This window comes from Phragmites australis, chromosome 11, assembly GCF_958298935.1.
Source record: "Phragmites australis chromosome 11, lpPhrAust1.1, whole genome shotgun sequence".
NCBI classification, from domain to species: Eukaryota; Viridiplantae; Streptophyta; class Magnoliopsida; order Poales; family Poaceae; genus Phragmites; species Phragmites australis.
Window position 1 is genome coordinate 4,486,529 of NC_084931.1, and position 21,020 is coordinate 4,507,548.

The window sequence follows — 21,020 nt, forward strand, 5'->3', positions numbered from 1 at the left end:
TGCAGGTCTGGAACATCACCATGTAGGAGGGACGACGGAGTGGCTAATGGGCCGGATCTAGCCGGGCTTGGACCTCTTGTTCTGGGCCTAAAATGTATATCAATCCATTCATGTGTCTTTTATGGGCCAGTTCACAGTATCATTTGTCATTGTTCCCTCTTCAAATTCATGCACCTTAGGATTAGAGTCTAAGGCTCTGTTTGTTTTTATATGGATTGTCATAATTTAGATTTTGTTGAGAAGTTTTTTCTACCAAATTATGGATTGTGGAATTTTATTGTACAAGCTTGGCTTGTAGATGTTGTTGGAAAAATAACATTTCCAAATTTAATTTAATTTAATTCAATTTCTGATATAATATGAACAAGAACATATATAAATAATCAATATCGACTAGGTTTTAACTAGCACCGACAAGTCTCGACTAGATTCGACTATCATTCGAGTGGAGCTTGACTAACTCCACCGAGCATCACCTAGATACTTGAGTAGCATTTCCACTAACTTCAAGTTGTAAATCTCTACTCGGGTCATGAATAAGTTAGTCTTCCTTCATCTCTACTAGTAAGATGGAACTAAAAGATATACACTACCTCTGCATGATTAGGCATTTGAGATTTATTTGGAATTATACAAATATAATGTGCTAAGCTTATATATTCCAACAGATGTCAGAATCACCTTTTCCATTGTCACCGTTTATTTTTACTTTTGCTTTTGGGATTAGAATATATAATTAGAATAAAACAAAACAGGGCCTAACTCGGTTTTGGGAGGTGTCGGTGACCTCACCACTCAAGTTTGAGTCCAATTCATTCGGCTAGAATCTGAGTGTTATATTTTGTTTTTACTGCAAGATCACCTAATTCGTCCTAGATCATCTAATTTTTTATTTAAAAGAAATTCTCATTTTGTCCAAATGGTAATTCATGCAATTTTCTTGTGGCCTGCAATCCTATTTTTGGTCACTTGCATTCCTAGAGAAGAATGTATTTTTCCTTCCTGTTTTTTATTCTTGCAAAGGAGGTCTGAAAGCTGAAGCTCAGCTAAATTTGTATCCTCCTGACATAGTGCAATTATTCCAGATCGATATGGATCACCACACTGCATTCACTTAAACTGGATAAAACAGTTTACAGGGCATTTTCAAAATGAAATTATGCAGACACACTAACATTACACCATACGAACATTCATATATTTACACGCTTGTACATACAGAGCTCTTATTGAAAGGGAAATGAAGCGAGATGCTATGGCCTATGGAAGAGCGATAGGTATCCTGCTTGGCCACACCTCCAATTCTCCATGACGGTGTCGTCGAGCTTGCCTATCAGCAGCAGCAGAGGGTCTCGATGCAGCACTCGCAGGTCTCGTAGCAGCAGAAGCAGCAGCACAGAGTGAACAGGCTGCACAAGAAGAAGCTCTCATTGTGAAAGTGATTAAAAATTATTATTATTATTAACTGAAATTAACATGAAATCAATTACCAACTAACTTATCTCATGACCCGAGTAGAGATTTACAGCTTTATCTCTACTGAAATATTCAACAACCGCTTTCATCTTGGATTTTAGAGGTTAATGGTCTCAATAGAACAACGTGAAAAACAATATTGCCTCTAGGTGTAGGCAACGCCACATGAAAATGACCGGCAACCACCAAATTGCCCAGACAATGCCATTTTCCATTTGATGCGACCTTGCGCGGTGGATCTCTCTATCATCGATTTGTAGCCCAATAGGGACCTCGATAATGATAGCTGATGGACCCTTCTCTGTTCTGACATCTTGATAATGTTCAGATGCTCACAAGAAGGATGAATCAACTAGTCGAAAGAAAGATTTTGAAGAGGAAAGGTATAGCATGTAATGGTCGAAGAGAAGCATAGCACCGAATTAGAGACGTTAAGAGATTATTTCTTCTGAGAATCACATAAAGAGAATTTGATGAATTGAGCTAATTTGTTCCCTCAGAAAGAATATTTGAAGGGCTTTTGTTAACGGAACTGCATGTTCCCTTCCATCCCAGGTTCTTTTTAAGGGATGTCTTCCCAGTTCATGTTTACTCATCTGTCCTGAATCCTCAAGCCATACAGGGGTTCTCCTTCGAAACTTAACAAGCTTTCCAAACACATGTGCGGAGTATTCTGCAAAGTCATTGTCAAATTTATTGCTAACTCAAGATTAAAACTAGAAGATGAGACTCTGCAATTGCCAAAAGTTGCTATGACAAGTATACAGTGTAAACTGCATGCAACCTCCTAATTTGATCTTCTTGAATGTGTTCTTGTGCATGTCAGTCTGATCTTGTGACACGGAAATCTTGTCTGTAATATTCAGAGTACTGTCAACTTGTTAAATCCATATACTTTTGAAATATTCTTATCACAACGTTTTTCATCCAACTAACCAGACAAAACCGCAACTATTCTGTAACTTTACTCTGGTGACATCCTACATCTCAAGCCAAGGATCTTCCTTTCTCCGAAACGAATCAAGACAAAGTTCCAGAATTCAGAGCGTTTTCATCATGGATATCGAGGCAAATATGTTAACAAAAACTCCACTAGACAAAAACATATATAACAGTGTGCGAGTAATATAGAAGGGCAGAACATAAAGGTTACCAATTACCATGCATATAGGCAGCCTTTCTCCTCATGGCGCTTCTGAACATGATCGTAGTAGGACATATCCTGCGCGCTCGGAGGATTATACATCTTGCTTGCTATATGTCTCCTTGCAAAAGTATCTCTGATATACAAGGAGAGAAGAAAAGGGGTTCTGAACAAAGCAGGGACTTGTATAGGGGGTCAGTTGGTTGGTTCTCTTTGTAGATATGAAGCTTCTTTATAGGGTTTTCAGCTCCAGCTTGCAATGTGTCGGTTCCAGTCACCTTCCCTGTGCCCTGTGGGAGAAGGAAGACCTGACCACGGAAGCATTATTGTGTGATTTTTTATAGATATCAAAAGTAGGACTGATAATTCTTATTCGTCCATTATAACCAGTATATGTATCAGGATTCAGAATTTTAGATGATTAAGTACTGAAGTCAGCTTAACAGCTTCTGGAAGTACTAAGGAGAAGATAACCAGTATATGTATCAGGATTCAGAATTTCAGATGATTAAGCACTGAAGTCAGCTTAACAGCTTCTGGAAGTACTAAGGAGAAGTAGAAACTACTACCAAGCCTAGCATGCGAAACCATGTTAGGACTATATCTCTTCAGTCGAAGTCTAGACAGGTCACGTCAGAATTGGATGAGAACAAATCCACGCTGATGCAAGGGGGGAGGACTTATCCTCATGAGTATCCATTAGATTGGAAATCTGCACTGGGTTCATAGCTTGATGGAAAATGATTTTATGAATTTTGGAGGAGTTAGCCCCTCTCGCATTCACATGAGGGACCATGCTTGTATCAATTATTCAATTCGGTCCAACTGCCATCATTTTTGAGATCTGAATAATATGGGATTATACGAATCGTAAACCGAAGTAGTTAATATTAGGGGTCTGTATGAACCTGAAAATTAGATCAAGATCAAGGATTTGACACGGCTAATATTCAAACCTTGATGGAGCCAGAGAATGAGCCTTGATATCACCCTAAAGATGAGGAATTTGAGTACTCTTTTTTGTTAGGAGATTGACGGGGGCTTTATACTCACCTGACTTTTCCTGATGTTGCACGCGCGCCCAGGTTCGAGCCGGGGTAGGTGGCTTCCTCCTCTGCCAACCGAGCTTTTTCGCTGAATATACTATCAACCCAAAAAATACATGAGTTAGAAAATCATTATTCCATAACATATTCAGATCTGTGTAACACGACAAAATAAATTTTATTGGTACAACTCTACACAATGAACAGATATCTCACCCCTAGAGGTTAAACTAGAAGGAATAATTATCCCATGATAGAATAGCCTGAAGAACTACGCAGAAGGAGAAAGGAAACTCCCCTGGTTCAGGAAAGCACATGAGTCCGAACACTATTATGAATGTGCGACCCACACTACACTACGGTATATGTGCATGCAGGTGAGGTGTCAGTCGGTCCTAAAAATGGTGGCAGCTAGCGAGGAGTCAACCACCGGGCGTGCTGCAACCTAGGGATCACCAGGCTAACTCTTTCGCTCTATAGGGACATCACTCCCGCCAATTCTATTGCACCGACAACTGAAGTCAAACATACATATGACGATCTTCATCCGTGAAGGGACGGGAGGAAAGAAAGGGCGGTAGATGATAATGCAAAAGGGTGTCTGGGTGGGCGGGCTGAATGGATGAGCGAAAGATGCAATGGAGTGAGGAATATCCCGAGTCTAAAGTTAGACAGCTAAATGCATTTCAAGGTGTTGCCGAGGAACTGGGGGAACTTTCTTAAGCACATGATAGGAAATTGAGATATTGTCGAATATCTAACTATAGGGTATATACGCATAAAAAGTATACCATATACGGATAAGGTATATCGTGTGCATGCTTAACAACTCCGGATATTACAGAACTAAATTTGCGGTACCTGATACTCCTGGAGATTCAGAAGGCGCATACTAGGAAGGTCTCGATTGATTACCCAACTCGAGTACAACTAGTATCCTAGTCAGATTTATCTGATCTTTCTTGGTGGACAATATGAAGGACTCCCTATCAACTACGGCGAGATAGGAGGTGGTACAAGACCCCTATATAAGGCGGGGACCCAGACCCCTAAAGGGAGACTCTTTTTTCGAAGGAATACAACTCATCTGCAACTCGACGCAAGCACTAGGGCTAGAGGAGATACTCGACGACTTTGTCATTAGTCTAGTTTAGATCTCATCTACTCCTTATAATAGATATAAACACATTGTCTGTACTCGAGTGAATATAAAATACATCATCAACCACACAAGACGTAGGGTATTACTCTAATGGAGGACCCAAACTTGTATACATCGTGTGTGCCTCGTCTCTTGATCGATTCTAGATCATGAAGACAACCCCGTCATTCTTACGGACATATTGTCAGGGAAAAACCCTCAACAATTGGCGTGCCACATAGGGGTTGTCGGGATCGGTGACGTCCTAAGAGGGGAGGTTGAATTAGAATTCTTAAAAACCTAAACCAAATTGGCTCTAAAAACCCTACAAAATAAATCTATCTCAATTTTGATCTAAATGTGCTCTAAACTTATCTAGTGTGTCTACTCTATCACTCAAGAGGATTGCAACTGTCGGAGGATTAGCTCCAGTCGCAGGGATCCCGAGAGACCCTTTTTTAGAGATTCGGCCGAGGGGATGATCCTGAATATGTTCGTCGGAGAAATAAATGGGAGTGAATGCAACGGCCGGTGGTGATGTGGTGACCTAGTGCAAGAAGAAGTAAATGCACCGGATAGACAGGTTTGGGCCGCACGGGGGCGTAATACCCTACTCCTGTATGGATGCTATAACTGTCCTGAGGAAGTCCATCAAGGATGTTGCTGGTTACAAGAATCTTGATCTATCTAAGAGACTAGGGCTCCTTGTTCTTCGGCCTGTCTCGTGCTACTCACTTCTCAGCCGTGTCTCTTGTGCTGTGTTCTTCGTCTGTCTTTTTCTCTATCTAGCTCTATTCTGCTATCAGCCCTCTTTCTCTATTCTCGCCCTTTCTCTTTTTCTTCCTCTTTCAACCTCTGTGCCGCCGGCTGCCTTAAGTATCCGCCGGCCGCAACGTGCCCCGAATGGGAGGGGGGCACGAGTTCTGAGGCACCATAAATGAAAAGGGCGTCATCATTTCCTCTAGGTGAAATGACCGGGGGTGGAAAATACGTCGCACGCCCGGTCATCCGTCACAATAAATGCATTGGCAACGGGCGCCGTGGAGAGGGCCCACCGGGCAGCCGCAGAGCGACCCGGCGTGCCCGTCCTGTCTTGTTCCTCTGCCACAGCAGCGCGGCAGACGGAACACCTTGGTCCTTACGACGTTATCCCGAGACAGGTCGGATGGCAAGGGACGGGACCTGTGCAATTAATAACCCCACGCCTCTCTGCCAGAACGTGGCAGGAACTGACGCTGAGCGTGGCGGGAGCAGTTGGAGGTGTCAGGCCACGCACGCTCATTAAATGCGGCCTCAGTCCTTTGATTGGTTGACACCTCGTCGGTGGGCCCCTCGAGGGCCTTTCTGAGTCGTCAGGGTACCGAGTGCTCGGGGGTACTGTTCACCTCCCCGAGCACTCTCTCCCGAGAATGCCTTTCCTTGTCCTCAGGGGACCGAGTGCTCGGGGGTACTGTTCACCTCCCCGAGCATTCTCTCCCGAGCACTCTTGTATAGATCCTCGGGGAACCGAGTGCCCCGGGGCTGCCGCAGGCAGCCCCGAGCACTCTCTCCCGAGCACTCTTGTACGGATCCTCGGGGAACCGAGTGCTCGGGGGCTGCCGCACGCAGCCCCGAGCACTCTGTCCCGGAACTTAGCTCTTCTGGTCGTCGGGGAACTAGGGTTCTCGGGGGTAGCCGTACACCTCCCCGAGCACTTTCTTCCCGGTACTTGGATTCCGTGTATCATCGGGGAACTGGGGTGCTCAGGGGCCACTGACTGTGGCCCCGAGCGCCTTCTCCCGGGACTTGATCTTTTCTCATCTTGCAGGAGAGACCCCGCGGATGGCGCCATGTGGCGGATGGCTGGCTAGGTCTCGGGATTCGGGGACCCCCGGTTCCTGATACACCGACAGCAACCTACTCTAGCAAGGTAATTTGCAAGAATATAACTGTGGAAACGTAAATAAGGTAGAGAGATAAACTTAGCACAAGAGATTTTGTCTCTTAGTATCGATGGCATGAATGTCACCCTTAATCCATGTTAGAGCTCCACCAAGTATATGCTCTCGGTCAGCACCCGATCACAGCTCTTGAGCCACCAAGTTACTAAGGCAAGGTCTCAAACCGAATGAGCCGCCAAGCGACAAAGGCAACCTCACCACTAGCCTCTCTTCCAGTCACTTGATGTTGCGATCACTTCAGAGCTTGGGCCACCAAGGCAAGAGTCTCCGCGTCCCTGTACACATGTCTTGCTGCTGCTCTACACCAAGTCGGAGGGTCAACAAGCTTGAGCCACCAAGGCCCAAGATGCTAGCGAGTCACCAAGACTCCAATGTGTCGACGTACCTCTTGGTATAAACTCAGATCACTTCTTGATTTACTCTCTAGGTAGCAATCACCTTGCAACACTCTCTCTAGACCTAATAGCGCTAATCACTCCTTAATCTATGTGCTAATTGACTTAGATGATCACTTTTAGCACTTTGGTGGCTTGTATATCTTCTCAAGTGTCTTTGTGTTTCTTTGGACTCAAGCACCTTCAAATGACCGAGTAGAGAGGTATTTATTGCCTCAAACTCACCAACTAGCCATTAACCTAATAGCTCAGAAAAGCTGTTAACACCAGATTATCCGGTGACAATAGCAGTACAATCACCAGATAATCCGGTGAGTACACCATCAGAAACTAGCCATTGGATTCGACTCAAAGTCATCCTGAACACTGGACACTCCAATGTATACATCATCTCCATCACCGAACTATACGGTGAGTACATTTGAGCCATCCGAGCTTCTGCAATATCTCTATGTAAATTGCTATGGTGTAAGCCTCCGATATACACAACACCTATCAGCAGACTATCCGGTGAGGTATTCTTCGATCTTCAACTCTTGGAAACGCTTCTACAGGAAATACTCCAGTGTGTACAACATAGGCACCGGACCTTCTGGTGAGTTGATCTTCGTTCTTCTGTGCTTGGATTCTTCTCTGCAAGAATTAGTCCGGCATGATCCTTTGATGATGATCAGACCATCCGGCGAAGCCATCTGCATTATCCCATTTGTCAACAATGCTCTGCTACTTCTGCTTATTTAACACCGGGCCATCCGATAAGGTAAAACTGCCTCTGGATACAAAGCTTCAGTACATACAATTCTTCATGCACCAGACCATCCGATGAGTATATTTTTCCTAAGACTTCTCCAATTCAACCAAACTTTTATTCTGACTACGGTGGCTTCTTGATGTATTGCATTCATGAGACCTACTAACATATATTCTTGACAAACATATTAGTCCCAATGACTATGTTGTCATTAATCACTAAAATCACAATCATGGCCTAATAGGACCATTTTCACTACAGGATCTTCTACTTTTCACGATCGACTATGTCTCGAGTGCACATTCGCACCGGATTCTTCGATGTCGGCTTCTATGACCACTTCGAGTTGCCAGCAATGCTCTCAAATCGCCTCCAATCGGATCGGAGATCACGTTCAAAGCTATGGTTTTTTGTTGGGACGATCAGGGTGGACTGATCTACACCGGTATTCTCAAGTCTAGCCCATTGGACGCATATCATGAGGTGGGACATCTTGAATGGGATCCCAAGGAGCCCAATCTTCTGCAGTTCATAGACACCGACAGTGAAGCAAGTGGTGATGATGACTCTGTCGACAGCCAGAGCAGCCGAACAGATTGATTCGTGTTTATGGCTAGAGGAACCAAAGTCCCACATGTGATCCAATGGGGGTAGATGCAAACGCCATGGTGAATAATGGCACAACAATCCCCAAGGATCTAGCAGTGGCAGCCGCTAACGCCGGCAACGTTGGTGATATAACGCTAGGGACATCTGCAACTAGAGCTCTATACGCTCCTAATACCATCGATCATCAACGAACCGTAGGAAGATTGGTGCCTCCTGGTCTTCAATGACGGCTTCCAGTAGGCACGCCTCCACCAGCACAGTCCCGAGATCGAGGAGCGAACTCCCATAGGGTAGCCATCATGAGGCTTCGTCAGCTTGACCGCAACCTCGCCTCAGTAGTGACATTTTTAGCACTCTAGATGCTAATGTCCAGGGAGCCCATTTGATTCTAAGATCTCTTCCGGAGTTAGATCTGGCGAATCATTTAACCCCTATGGTTAATCAGGTCGGGACCCTACTCGATGCGGCTTAGATCCAAGTTGCTCAAGCGAACAATCCTAGCGCCTATAGGTCCCCAGGCGGCAAGGTGATAGTTTGAGAAGCCATAGATGTGGATGCTCTTGAGTAGAAGTGTCACAAGCATGCAGCTCAGGAGGTCGACCCCGAGTACATCATTGCAAATCGAACTGTAACTGCCCTATCCATGAGCGCATAAATCAGGGAGACCTAACCTCATCTCTCACAATAGACATGACTTACTGGAGGTTATCAACAACAACCGTGAGGAGCATCGTGAGGATGATCGACGCTACAACGATTGTAGATTTCTAGGACAGAATCATTGACGTGACTCCCGTGTTCAAAGGGATAGGCATGACAATCCTCTTCCTTTGCCTTCTGAGGAATTCGACGGAAGTTACAAAGCCTTCGTCCTAGAGCTCTGCTTGATACGGTGGCCCGAGAAGTTCAAGGCGGGCCTTATCCAGAAGTACAACGGGAAGCTCAACCCTAAGGAATGGTTGCAGATCTATACCACCGTTATCCGAGCAGCGGGTTGCAATAACAAGGTAATGGCCAATTACCTGCTAACTGTGCTTGATGGACCAGCAAGGTCCTGGTTGTTAAACTTGCCTCCCAACTCAATCCGATCATGGGCCGAGTTGAAGACTCAGTTCATAGCCAACTTCCAGGGTACTTTCGAGTGCCCAGGAATAGAGAACAATATCCATCAACTGAACCAAGGAAAGGACGAGTCCCTCGGAGACTTCATCCGACGATTCAGTGACAGGCAAAACATGATCACGGATATTTCCAATGAATCTGTCATCATCGCCTTCAAGAGGGACATCAAGAACACAGATCTGGTCGGGAAGCTTGCTACCTGGAAGATCTAGATGGTCAAGGAGCTCTTTGAGTTAGCCGACAAATCTGCAAAGAAAGCCAAAGCTTAGGCACATGCCAAAAAGCCTTATCCTGGCAAGGACAATCCCGAGTCCTCGAAGAACGATGGAAAGAAGGGCAAGTGTAGCAAAAATGACCCTAAGGCCATGATTGTGATTTTGGTGATTAATGATAATATAGTCAATGGGACTAACATGTTTGTCAATAATATATGCCAGTAGATCTCATGGATGCAATACATGAAGAAGTCACCACAATCGGGACAAAGTTGGACTGAATTGGAGAAGTCACAGGAAGATTTGCCTCACCGGATGGTCTAGTGCTCTAGGTGTTTGAACTCACCAGAGCACATTTGTTAAATGGGAGAGAGGCCTAAAGACCTCACCAGATGGTCCAGTCATTTATCTTCCTTTTCTTATTTTGTATTCGGTTTGTGCAGAGTGCTCACTGGAGAAATTCTTCCAAAGAAGGTGTTGTGCTGAAGAACATGCTCACCAGATAGTTCGGTGATCAGAAGGATGAATGCACCAGAGCATTATTACCAGAGAAGGATGCAGCCACTGAAGAATGAAGGTTCAACCCATCGAACGATCCGGTGTGAATGGAATAAACATCGGATAATACAATGGACAATGAACAGTGCATAGAAGAAGAACGATTTCAACCCAGCGGATGGTCCGGTGATGAAGGCTATGTAACACCAGAGAGGATTGCATTAGCTCAGTTGACTGAAGACAACTCACCGGATAGTCCGGTGATGGAGTGATGTGCACCGGATGAATACACCAGAGCAATTTATAGAGAGAAGAAGGAAAGGCTCAGATGGCTTAGGATAACTCACCGAATAGTCCGGTAATAGAGATGAAGTATACATCAAAGTGTCTGGTGTTCACAGAGGCTTGAGTGGGGTTCTAACGGCTAGTTTGTTAGAGTGTACTCACCGGATGATCGGTGTTAGTACTACTATTCTCATCGAATCATCCGGTGTTAACAGCTTTTTAGAGCCATTGGGTTAACGGCTATGCACGATTTGGAGGCTATAAATACCCCTCCACTCGATCATTTGAAGGTGGTGGAGTCTAGAGAAGTTTATGTGCACCTGAGAATACATCCAAGCCACCAAAGTGCTCAAAGTAATCATTTAAGGCGATTAAGCACGCAATTAGAGAGTGATTAGTGCTTATAGGCCTAGATAGAGTGTTGCTAGGTGATTGTTGCCTAGAGAGTGGATCAAGGAGTGATCTAACCTTATACCAAGTGGTACGCCGGCACCTTGGAGTCTTGGTGACTCACTGACAAGCTTGTTGACCCTACGACTTGTGTGGAGCGGCAGCACGACGATTGTGTGGGGACGCAAAGACCCTTGCCTTGGTGGCTTAAACTCCTAAGTGGTCACGGTAGTAAGGAACAGGAAGAGAGGCTAGTGGTGAGACCTTGCCTTGACTACGTGGTGGCACATTCAGGTGGAGACCTTGTCTTTGTGACTTAGTGACTCAAGAGATGTGACCGGGTGCCGACCGGGAGCATATCCTTTGTGGAGCTCTAACGTGGACTAGGGGTGGCATTCATGCCATCGATACCACGGAAAAAATTCCTTGTGCCAAGTTTTCTCTCTCTACATTATTTATGTTTTTGCATTTACATTCTTGCAATTTATCTTCTTAGATAGGTTTCAAGTGTTTTGATCGGTAGAGTAGATATACTAGATAAATCTAGAGCACATTTAGATAGAGATTGATATATGTTTATCTTATGTTATTTTTGGAGCTGAAATAGTTCTAAGTGTCATAATTCACCCTCTCTTAGGACGTCACTGATCCCTTCAGCAAGCCTTGTAATAAGCGCAAGGGTCCATACACGACCATCATCGCGGTCGATAGGAGCAAGTTGTGCAACACCGAGGACAGTAAAGGCCTAAGTTGAGGTGGCAAGAAGTGGTGCCCCGTTCATCGGACCAATCAACATGACTTTGACGAATGCAACGCCCTCAAAAAGAAGGATAAAGAAAAGCATAAAGCCACCGCTGTCGAGCATCACGACAAATAGGGTAAGCCAGATGCTAAAGGTGACGAGCCTGGGTTCCACGAGCCTGACCAAAGTTTGACACACATCTTCGGAGGATCCACCGCATACGAGTCCAAAAGACAATACAAGGCGGTCGAACGAGAAGTCAACCTGGCTCTCTCTAGGCCTACTCGGTACCTCAGGTGGTCGAAAGTTCTGATTACCTTCAATCAAGTCGGTCATCTGCTCATGGTCCCACATCCTGATCGATATCCAGTCGTGGTACAACTGACTATCCTCAACATCAAAGTTTCTCGAACCTTGGTTGATGGGGGTAGTTCGCTTAACCTCATCTTCGCTAAGACTTTAGACACGATGAAGATTGAAAGGTCAGAGCTCAAGAAGGGAGTCAAGCCTTTCCACGGTATAACCCCCAATTCATCGACGATGCCCCTTGGCCAGATCAAGTTGCCAGTCACGTTTGGCATACTCGGCAACTTCCGCACAGAGAAGCTTACCTTTGACATAATAGATTTCATGACGGCATACAATGTGATCCTAGGCCACCTAATGCTAGATAAATTCATAGCTGTCGTGCATTATACGTACCAGACACTCAAGATCACGGGCCCTAAATGAGTCATAACTGTCAAAGGAGATCAACAAGCAGCATTCAAGTGCGACAAGTAGAGCCTGGATATGGTCGAACACTTCAGTCGATCATCAATTACTTCAAAAGGTGAAGAGTCCAAGCACCAGAAGCATCAAGCTACCAGTGACTCCAGGATTGTAAGCCTTGCTAGCACATCTCAGTCTGATAATGCTGCAAAGAAAGAGATAAACGACGACACCAAGGACAAAAGAATTGATGGTGGTGTCAAGGCAGTGCCCCTTGATTTGTCTGAACAAGCCAAGATGGTCAAGGTCGGGGTTGATCTTGACCCCAAATAGGAACTTGAGCTCATTGCTTTCCTTCGGTAAACCAAGATGGCAACCGTTCGATATGTCTAGGGTCCCTAGGGAAGTAATCGAGTATAGACTAGCTATTAAATCTGACACCAAACCAATGGTGCAGAAGCAGTGAAGATATGTTAAGGATAGGAATCAAGCCATCCAGTAGGAGGTCGACAAACAGGTGGGCTTTATTCGAGAAGTTCATCACCCTACGTGCCTCACGAATCCTGTCCTCGTTAAGAAGGCTAATGGCAGGTGAAGAATATGTGTCGACTTCACCGACCTCAGCAAATCCTACCCTAAGGATCCTTTTCCTCTACCGCGCATTGACCAGATAGTCGACTCCACGGTAGGTTGAGTGTTGTTGTGTGTTCTAGATGCCTATTCGGGGTATCACCAAATCAGCATGGGAGTTTAGGACGAGGTGTATTTTGTTATGTAAAGATGCCTTTTAATTTGAAGAATGCCGGTGCTACGAATCAAAGATGTATTCAGAATTGTCTACAATCCCAGATTGGGCGCAATGTAGATGCTTATGTCGATGATATTGTAGTCAAGTCTAGAACCAAAAACGCATTGATTAACGACCTCAAGAAAACAATCTACAACCTCAGGAAGTATCGCATGATGCTCAACCCTAAAAAGTGCACGTTCGGCAAGCCGTCTAGCAAGCTTCTTGGCTTCCTGGTGTCAAGTCGAGGCATTGAGGCTAATCCACGCAAAATCAAGGCTCTTGACCAGATACAGTCACCTCAAACATTGAAGGAGGTTCAAAAACTAACAGGATGTATAACAGCCCTTAGTCGATTCATGTTCAGGATGGGCGAACGAGGGATGCCATTCTTCAAGATGCTAAAGAAACACGATCGGTTCAAGTGGATGGAAGAAGCGGAGAACACCTTCAAAGACTTAAAAAGGTATTTATCATCTCCATTAATTATTACCCTGCCTAATGGAATAGAGGAGCTCTTTTTTACATTGCAGCTATCCCACAAGTTGTAAGCATGGTTCTGGTGGTCGAACGGGAATGCCCCTAGAAAAAGTTCAAGGTCCAAAAACCTATTTACTACGTGAGCGAAGTCCTACACGATGCGAAATTACGATATCCGCAAGTGCAGAAATTGTTTTATGCAGTCTTGATGCCTTCCCGGAAGCTATGACACTATTTCTAGGCGCACAAGGTCACTATTGTGATGACGTATCTATTGAAGGATGTCATACGCAATAGGGAGACTACTGGACTAATCACCCAATAGGTTCTTGAACTCAACGAGTTCGACATACACTACGCACCACGCACAATCTTGAAGTCGGGAGTACTAGAGAAATTCATCACCAAATGGACAAGCGTTGACGAAACTAAGCCTAGTATGGTCGAGGACCACTGGACGCTCTTCTTTAATGGATCGCTCATGCTTCAAGGCTCAGGGGCTGGCATCAAACTCAAATCTCCGATGGGCAACGAACTCAGGTAAGTTGTTCAATTATATTTTAAAACTTCCAATACTGTTGCAGAATATGAGGGACTGGTAAATAGCCTTCGCATAGTTGCGTCACTTGGAATCAGGCAACTTTTCATGAAAGGGAACTCATAACTAGTCGCAAACCAAGTGCAAAAGGAGTACCAGTGCTCGGACGACAACATGTCAGCTTCCTTGTACGAGGTGCTAAAGCTCGAGGAAAAGTTCAAAGGGCTAGAAGTAATGCACATCAGAAAGAGTGATAACTCTGATATGGATGAACTTGCTAGACTCGCTTCTTCTTGAGCACCAGTGCCCATAGGAGTCTTCAGTGAGAAACTACTTAAACAATCTGTCTTGACAGTTTGGTGAATGGATGCTACCCAACCTAACCAGCAGTCTGGCCAGGTCAGCGAGGCAGAAATCGCAAACACGGTAGTTGCACTACTCGAATGCGAGTCGACTTGGATGACTCCGTACCAAGCCTATCACGAAGGTCGATACATCCCTGATGATGATACATCTACAAAGAAAATTGCTCATAAGTCCAAGTTATATGCTTTTGGTAGACGGTAAGCTCTACCGAAAGAGGAGTAACAGAATCTTAATGAAGTGCATCACTCAAGAAGAGGGCAATAAATTATTGCTTTATATCCATGGAGGCATATGTGGCAATTATGCATCTTATAGCACCTTGGTCAAAAAAACTTTCCACCAGGGATTCTATTGGTCGACTGCCCTCCAGGATGCTTCCAAGCTAGTCAAAAAGTGCGAGAGCTACCAATTTTTTGGAAGGCATATCACTCGACCGACCTAAGCTCTGCAAACAATTCTTCTTTCTTGGCCTTTCTTCATTTGAGCTTGGATATCCTGGGACTGTTCCCAAGCGCCCAAGGCGGTTACAAGTTCCTATTCGTGGATATCGACACATTCACTAAGTGGATTGAGGGCGAACCATTAGGAAGATAACCGCAGAAGCGGCTAAGAAGTTCATGAGGAGCATAATTACATGATTTGAAATTCCGCATCAGATAATTACATATAACGATAGCTAGTTCAAAAGCGGGACCTTTATTGCGTTCTATGAAGAATTTGACATTAAAACTTGTTTTGCCTTTGTAGCTCACCCCCAAAGCAATATCAGATTGATCGCGCTAATGGTATAGTCTTGCAGGGTCTCAAAACTTGGGTTTTTGATAGGATGAAGGCCTACTTGAAAGGATGGGTGAAAGAGCTTCCCTCGATACTATGGGTCGTTCGTACATCGACTAATAGGGCTATCGGTGAAACTCCATTCTTTTTAGTCTATGGAGCATAAGCAGTGCTCCTGACTGAATTGTAGTTCGGATCACCTTGAGTAAAAAATTACTCGAAAGAGGGGCAAAAGCAGTTACGAGCGAACGACATCAATTTACTCGAGGAGTACCATGATCGAGAATCCATTAGAGCGGCTAAATATCAGCAAGCGTTGTGTAGATATCATAGTCAGAAAGTCCAACCAGGAGACTCGCTATTGGAGATCTTGTCCTACGAAAGGTGCAAAAACAACCATGTCACCATAAGTTATCACCTAAGTGAGAAGGACCCCACATAGTAGTGAAGTTACTCGACCTAGATCAGTATAGTTATCTACTCTAAATGGTGAGATACTCAAGAACCCATGGCGCATCGATCAACTCCGACAGTTTTATTCATAGATAAGGTAAGTTACAGGTAAGTTGATTACATTAGATCAGATTAACTAACCTATGACATAATTTTTCTTTTCCTCTTGACCTACACGGCAGAAAGTGAAGATCCACCACCTCCAAGAGTTCAGAAGCGTGTGGACCACTATTCGCCCTTGAACGAGTTGTCACACCCCAAAATTCCTATTTTGGGTTGTGAGCTTTTTAAAACAATAAAATAACCGTTGTTAAGAAAATGTTTTTTATAAAATATTAGAATAGGTTAAGGAATTTCAAGGTTGGATAAATCCTTGTTCCTTTTTCTCTATATCATCCAAAAATCCTCCTTGTACAATCTCATCTCATGTCATTTCGATCCAACCCAATGTGCGCTGTCATTCCTTTCCTTTCTTTTACCTCACCATTCTGTTTCCTTTCTCTCTTCTCGCCCCTAATTAGCTTTCTCCTTCATGACCAAGCAGCAGACAACTTCAGCACGTGAATCAACCATGCTCGAGTTACGCGATGCTTCTCCGGATGGAAACTCCAACATGTGCTTTCCTGCCGCTCCGTTTCCTTTTCGTGCACCAGCCACACCAATGCCATGCATGAAACGTCTGGTCGCATTCAACGTGCGGACGCTCGGCGACCTGTCCTTCTCTGAACCTGGATGCAACCTCGTCCTAATGGTCAACACAAAACAAAGCCAGCTCACCCACGATCAAGCACCGCAATCAATTTTTGTAAACGCCATTCAATGTGTAGCAACGGACGAGTGGCAATGCGGCCGTTATCACAGGCGAGCGTTACCTATCCTTTCCCTTGCTCTTCCCCTCTATAAACTGACGCCGAGCCTCTTCGCTGACCTGCCGCCGAGCTTCGTCATGCTGGCTCGCTGCACCTCCAACCTGATCGCGCTCGCCTACGGCTTCACGTGTTCGTGCGGTGCTAAGGCCTCGCCTCCCAGCCGTCCACAACCCCCGGAACCCGATGCCGGCTGGCTGCTCTGCGCGTCCTGCCCTGTGCGCTGCGTGTGTGTGCTGCTGCAGACTGGGTGGAGGCCGCACCTGGGCGTGTCGCGTCCCTGCAGTGGCGCTGCCCCGCAGCCGTGCGTGCCCAACAGCCGCATGCAGACCACATCCGTGTGCTGCTACGTGTTGCGCGCCCTGTCGTCCGATGCCACCCTTCGGAGGAGATCGCCGAGGAGGTCACCGCCGAGCCCCCCCCCCCCCTCCTCTCTTTCGGCTGGCTGAAGCACCGCTGGCCGGAGCTCCTTGCTGCAGCAATGGCAGCATGCATGCGTGCTTGCATGCAGTCTAAAGGTAGAAGAAGGTGTTTTTCTGCATAACCCCCTACAATTTGTTATGTATACAAAACAGCCCTCCCACCTCATGAAGTTTCTTAAAAAGCCCCCTCTCTTTCCTTTGAATATTGCTTAGAATTCTTTTATGCTAGCCCCTGCAATATAGCTTTAATTTCGTTTCAGTTCAATCAGCACAAATACAAGTTCACCTATTCAGATTCTTTTCAGCCAATTTTGATCAAAATTGCCATCTCTTATTTTCATGCCACATCTATAGTTAGCTATTCAAATCTTGTTCAGTAAACACAAATTCGTCTTGTGTCCAATTCGGTGAATTTCTCCCAAACTCTAATGCCACTTTGTAAATTCATCTAATTTCAGCCTGTTTCCAAACCAACCATCAGTGTTCTTGTCCGATAATTATTTGGTCACGTAGTACTATATAATTCTAGATAGTATTATTTTAATAGCTGGATGCATATCAGATGACTTCGACATGTAGAGCTCACATGTCATTGTGCACACGGTATGAATTTAAATATTAAAATAATATTGATAAAATTGTATAGGATCTCACATACCAAATCTAATCGGATATTCTTTTCGGTAAAACCCTAGTTCCCAACATGCCACCACCACATCATCGTCGCATGCACTTTGTCCTTCATTATTTCCCTGCCGATGTCATGTCATCGCCATAGTTAGGGTTTCCCTTGGGCAATAATGTCATAAATCCGTTGAGAATATTTTTAGGGAATATTCTATCTCCTTTTTATTTCAACCCTAATTTAATCTTCTAAGAGCATGTTCTCCTCCGTTTGAATTCTGATTTGAGCAGTTCTCGCGCCAAAATTCTTCTCAAATCGTATCCTTTCCAACCATAGTGTTTTTATGATGTGTTGTCTCTGTTTTAGTGTATTGTTTCTTAGTTGTTTTGTGCTTTCTCTTTTATCGGTAGATCTTGTGAGCAGATTATGGCGTTTATAGAGATTCGATGAGCTGCAAGGTCGAGACTTCAAGATATGCCAGAACCAAGTTTACGAAGATAACCGAGCAGCATCCAGGCAAGTGTCTTGACCATGTTGCAAACCCAGTTTTTATATAAAAATAGTCTTTATCAAATATGCATGGTGTTTTACAAAATGGGTAGTATAGCAAACACTAGTGTTAGTTTTAGATGTTTTATCCTTAAAATAACATCATGTTTATGCTTAGCCATGCTTTTTAGATGAACACGTAGCATGTAGGTGATGAATCATGAGTTATGAACTAAAATTTGATATAGAAAGTATGTCATGGAAACTAATGTTGTTAAGGGAGTTAACAACAAAGATAATTGGGGTTTTGGGCAAGAAAGGGCTACTTTTCCCAGCATGATTGGTTGTTTGGTAGTATACCCTTATGGGGTTATTGGAGGTCTTGCCCAGACCATTTTAAGGACCGGTTCGTGGAGCGACCATCCATGGCAACAGTGCAACCGCGAGACCAATATGGTACGGCTTGGCCTAGTAATTAGATGTTCTCCCAGTGTTGTATGAGCCAATTGGATGTGTAGATAAGGAAGGGTTACTTCCCAATTCTACCCGGCACAAGAGGGGGCTTCTGGGGTGGAGGGTTACTCCACTTATGTACGGCGGTGAAACCTCAGTGGGTAAGTGCATACTGGGAGACTCTTTGAAAAAGCCTCGTAGTGATCTCTTGGCGCAAACCTCGGAAGTGTGTAAGGTACCGACGGGTACCGGCAAAAGAGAAGATCACGACTCGTGGGTAAAGTGTACAAACTCTGCAGAGTGTCAAACTGAATATTCAGCCGTGCTCACGGTCATGAGCGGCATGGACCCTCACATGATTAGTCGGGTGGTTTCGGATGGTTTGGATGGTCTTTAGTTGGACCGGGTGGTTCACAGTGGTGGGAACTGTGATCGACCTTGGTTTTGGTTTCAGGTGAATGGAACATCAGTTGAGGAGCAAGGTGGTTGGAACCTTGGCTCAATCCTTAAAGAATCTTTTATGTAGTAAATAGATTGCTTTTATAACTGTTGTACTACTAAAATGGCATTTTATGCAAATAAACCTCTGAGTTAAGCCGTTCTTGTTATTAGCCCCATGTCATGCTTTCCCACACTTGCGGAGTACGAAATGTACTCACACTTGCTATTTTCAATAATAAATGCTGCTCAGTGGGAGAAGACTACAAGGAAATCAAGGAAGCTAAAGACCATTGTTTGGAGATGGAGTGTTTCAGGTCGCGTTGCCCCAGTCGATTGCCTGTGGTATGCCCAAAAGATTCGTAGGAGTCATCTTGTGTTCTTCCGCCGCTGTCTTGTAACTCTGGTATTTATTTCAATAAAGTTGTTTTTGATCGATATAGAACTGTATATCACTGATATGTCACCGCATGTATGATGAAACTGATCCTGGCATACATGTGGAACGCACCTGGTTGTTCTTTTGAAAAATCAGGCGTGACACGAGTCGAGAAACCTTTTATACTCTTTCCTGAGGCGGCAGTTGATAATCCCAAGATTTGGATGCCGGCTAGCATAAGAGCCAGGAAAAATGGCCGACACGAGGACCCTGCTAGAGTTGCTGACCCATGCCAGTGAGCCTTGCGGACCCTCCATGGGCCACAGAGGTGTTCTGGCGGTTGTTGATGGAGAAGATGACCGCACTTTCTTCGCCACCGGGGGCTTAGGGGCTTCATTGCCGAAAACTTCATCAGTAGCCTAGTCGATAATCTCGTCAAGATCACCACTAGTTTCATCCCTCTCCCGTGCCATTCGCATCGCTCGCCGCGTGGCTAGAGATCTAGATGGAGTGGAGCGGGGGTGGGTTTGCCTCCACCCGCCCCCACTCGCTTGTCCCCCGCCTTGCCCCTACCCGAGATCGAGTGAAATTTTTTCTTGCCCTGCCCCGCCCCATGGAGCCCCGACTTTGACTTGACCCACCCTGTCCTGCTTTGATTGAAATTGTTAAAAGATCTAGATCAAATTTAATTAGAAGATAATAACCACCACAATGTACAAATCAATAAAAACTGCATCTAAGATTCACGAGATCTAATATAATATGACAATAGTTACATACATGCATTAGTTTACTAAAAATTTCATTACAAAAGGATAATAAACTTCTTAATAAATAGATTAAATGGGCATGTAACATATACTCCGGGGCAGGGCAGAACTTGACCCACCCCCGCCCCGCCCCGCCTCGACCGATGCCCTGCCCCATCTTGCCTTGCTCTGATCGGTGCTCCACCCTGTCTTGCCCCAATCGAGGCAGGGAGGATGGAGACTTAATGGGTCGAGTAGGGACTTAGACCTCTATGCACGGCATAAGCGGCAATGAAGTGTTGCACCCTCCAGGAGAGGGATCAGCCATCCCCAAGTGATTCTCTATGTTCTCTTCCTCTAGGGACCTCACTCGATTCCTCCTCATCGGAAGAAATGGTGATGACACCAGGTGGAACCATGGCGAGAGACTTTGGGTAGAAAGTTCCCTCTTCTCTAGTTCCTGAGCTCGACTCGGGAGATGGAGGTGGAGTGAAGGCATGGCTTCAAGCTCTACAAATTCTATTGGACAAGGCAAAGGAAGAAAGGAAGGAGATGGAGTGGAAATAAATAGCCTCAAGTACCCTGTATTTATAGTTGTGGGAATGGGTCGTACTATGTAAACGGAGCCATCAAGATCCGAAACAATAGTGTGCTCGAGAATTCCTCAATCGTGCTACGCGCCCGGTGAAAGTCGAGGCGTCGTGAGAGTGTTATGACTTGTCTAATCTCTGCA

General features: G+C 45.0%; 1 long non-coding RNA gene across 2 annotated transcripts; it reads right to left on the bottom strand.

Moving 5' to 3' along the window:
- Window positions 1-1,315: 1,315 nt before the first annotated feature.
- Window positions 1,316-3,249, bottom strand: LOC133884652 (uncharacterized). Of its 2 annotated transcripts, XR_009903155.1 has the most exons (3): window positions 3,008-3,172; window positions 2,637-2,928; window positions 1,316-2,149 (listed from the first exon to the last, which is right to left on the bottom strand). It is a non-coding gene; the product is annotated as an uncharacterized LOC133884652 (long non-coding RNA). The 2 variants fall into 2 exon arrangements; XR_009903154.1 differs by having other exon boundaries at window positions 2,637-3,249.
- Window positions 3,250-21,020: the final 17,771 nt, after the last annotated feature.